The sequence below is a fragment of the Peromyscus leucopus genome, chromosome 8a (genome assembly GCF_004664715.2).
Source record: "Peromyscus leucopus breed LL Stock chromosome 8a, UCI_PerLeu_2.1, whole genome shotgun sequence".
NCBI classification, from domain to species: domain Eukaryota; kingdom Metazoa; phylum Chordata; class Mammalia; order Rodentia; family Cricetidae; genus Peromyscus; species Peromyscus leucopus.
Genome location: NC_051085.1, coordinates 20047763 through 20051046, shown reverse-complemented (window position 1 = coordinate 20051046; position 3284 = coordinate 20047763).

Here is a 3284-nt window from a genome sequence, read left to right as displayed (position 1 = left end):
AATTGAATTTTTAAATGTTAACCTAAATTTTTTAGAATAAAACATATTTTACAAAAGAAAAAAAAACTAGATTCTAACTCTTTTGCCTAAGCTGGAATTTACTTCAATTTTAATTTACATATTGAATTGTATTTAGCCTGTTAGGTATTTCCATATAGAGCCCATGTTTGCCTGAGTTAAAATAGAAAACACCCAATTATTCTGTTTTCTTGTCCTATATACATATATGTATATATGACAACAGTTTTCATATGTATCAAATATTTTATAAAATACTGTATACTTAAGTATTGTACACTTATGTGTATTATATGTATATATAATGTATATATTCTCTCTGATGGGATTATATGTCAGTTGCCTTGGTCGATGGCATTTCTTTCCAGTTTACAGCCTTATGACAAAGTCACCAGAGATAAACTCACAAAAAAGGAAAGAAAATAAGAAAGAAATGGACATTGAAAAGATAAGACCGATGTTGTGATGCAAACAAGCTTTTCCTTCTTGAAAGTGACCTAAAAGGCATAAAGACATCAGAGCGGTCCATGGCGTTTGCAGATGCAAGGGATGGGCAAACGGAGACAGATCAACAAAAGTCAAGTGGAAAGTCAGTAAAAAGCTGTTGGCAGTTACGCATAGTTCAGACTATCAATAAACCACAAGCATAGAATGTATCAAAGAATTAGTGCTGGTTACACGACATCAGTTAGAAATTAGGGGAGGGGGACTTACAGGACATATGATTTCTGATCCTGGTAGAACCAGTGGCAGTTGGAGACGTTTAAAGAAAGCACACTATACATTTCAGATACTGTCCATAGAGCTTTTTGAGATGTGATCTCACTGCGTAGCTGGGGCTAGCCTTAGTCTCAGACTTGACAGTCCTCCTGCCTCAACCTCCTAAGTACAGGGGTTACATATGTGTTTCCATACCCAACCAGGTGTTCTACTCATGCTTGAATTCTACCTCCTCATTTAATTTCTTCCTTCCCTGCCTCTCCTCATCCTCTCTTCTTCCCCATCTCTTCTCCTTCCTTTCTCTCTCATCTATCCCTCTCCCATTTTACTCTCTTCCTCCCTCCCTCCTCCCTCTCTTTCCCTCCCTTCCTTCTTCTCTTCCTTCCTTCCCCTCCTCTTCCATCATCTCTTCCCTTCCCTCATCCCCCTTTGCTCCACTTACCTTTTCTTCCTTCCTTCCCCTTTCCTCTGTCTTTCCCCCTCTTTTCTGCCTGTCCCGTCTCCTTGATTTCTCTTTCTTTTCTCTCCCTTCCCCACACATTCCCTGTGCTCCCTCTTCTCCTGGTGCCCCTCACTGGTAGGACTTGTGGAAAGAGGTGTCAGCAGCTTGCTTTTCAATACAAGCCAGGGCGACCTGCCCAGGGGTGGCACTGCCCACAGTGAACTGACCCGCCATCCGTATTCATCACTCATCAAGCAAATACCCATAGACTTGCCTATGGGTCAGTATTATGGAAGCATTTTCCCAGTGGAGGTCCCCTCTTCCCAGACAACTTCAGCTTCTGTGGAGTTGACAAAATGAACCAACCTATCCAGACTAAGAGGAAATACTTGTAGATTACTTCTAGAAGAAATAAAGGAATTATTATCTAAAATATACATGAAGAACTCTTCAATAGGAAAAGGAAAACAGTTCAAACTAAAAAAAAAAATGGGCAGAAGATCCGAAGACAAACCCCACCAAATAAAAAGGAGAGATGGTAAATAAACTTATGAGAAGATGACATGTATTATGTGTTATTGGAATAAAGGCAACGGAAAGTAGTGATGAGATACCATCATATACTTGTTTCAGTGGCTGAAATCTAGAATGCCCAGAATGTCAAATAAAGATGTGAAATTAATAGAAGCTTAAATTTAATTTTGGTGGGTGCACAATACCATTTAATGGTTTCTGACAAAGATAAACACACTCTGTGACTGAACGATTCTGTTCTTTGACACTAGCCTATAGACTCATAAATATCCACACAGAGGCCTGCACATGGAGGGGCAGAACACCTTGATTCATGATGTGGAAGCTTAGGAATGATCTTGAAGTGTCCTTGAGAAGACAACATGAGCAAACCTCTGTACATTTCGAGAGTACTAATCAGTGGGAAGTGAGAAATGTACAGAGGTTTACTCCATTCTGTAATACTCCACTAATCAGTGGGAGTATTAATCAGTGGGAAGGAGAAATGTACAACCGAACCAGTAAAGGGCATGGAGGAAATTTTAATAATAGTGAGAAAAGCTGGGTTGAGGGGGCAACGACACTGTGGGAAAGGCAAAAACAAAGAGACAAAAATAAAAAATAAAAAATAAATCAGTGGATGGGAAGGACTGATGAAGTAGGAAGGGCAGGATAAATAAATGGAACACGGAAGATATTTAAGCCAACTAAACACACTTTACACATACCATAGTGTTTAGTATTTAGTCCTTTGCCATGATCCATGGAACTTAGAACACCCAGGGAGAATCTTGTACTTTTGGTGGCTACAATGTGTCCATCTAGGTTTGTCAGTTGTAGCAAATATACATCCAGTGTGGCTTGTGGATGATGAGAAAGAGCTGTTGACTTCTTGGTATCAGAGGCATGTAGGAGATCTTCCTCTCATATCTCTAAAAATGCTCTGAAAAGGTCTCTTGAATATTTCTGTTTGCTTTTGAGAAGAAAAATGGAAAGAGGTAGATGTCTAGGATGTACTTACATTTCTGGTCCTTTGTGCTTTTGATGGAGGTGATATAGATTTTCTTTTAAGGGACGTAAGTAAGTTCTTTGAGGTGTTTTATGTGTAGCGAGTGGGGTCTCATAAGTATTATTGTGAGGGATCAGTTATTCTCCAGGCACTCCTTAGAGCCTGTCTCTAACCATGCAGCCCAAACTAGCCTATTCCTGGCATAGGTGGGTGACAGTTAAGTCTGGAACTAGTGAGATGCAGCGAAAAGGCTGCCTTCTAATGTTTCTCCCTAACGTTCGCCCTTCTTGTTCTTTGCTAGGATCATCCAGGTTTCCTTCCCACCCTACTCGCTGGTCTGCTCTTTTGTTCCCACCCACTTTGCCCCCTTTTCAAATCAATGCTGAAGACCAATATGTGCATTTTAAACTAATAATTTCTTTTTCTCTCCACCCTCCTCCTCTCCTTCTCTCCCCAAACTCTTTTCTTTTTCTTACCTTTCCTCTCTCTCTTCTCTCTCTCTCTCTCTCTCTCTCTCTCTCTCTCTCTCTCTCTGTCTGTCTCTCATCTCTGTCTCTCCTCTTGTTCTCCTTATTACCCTGT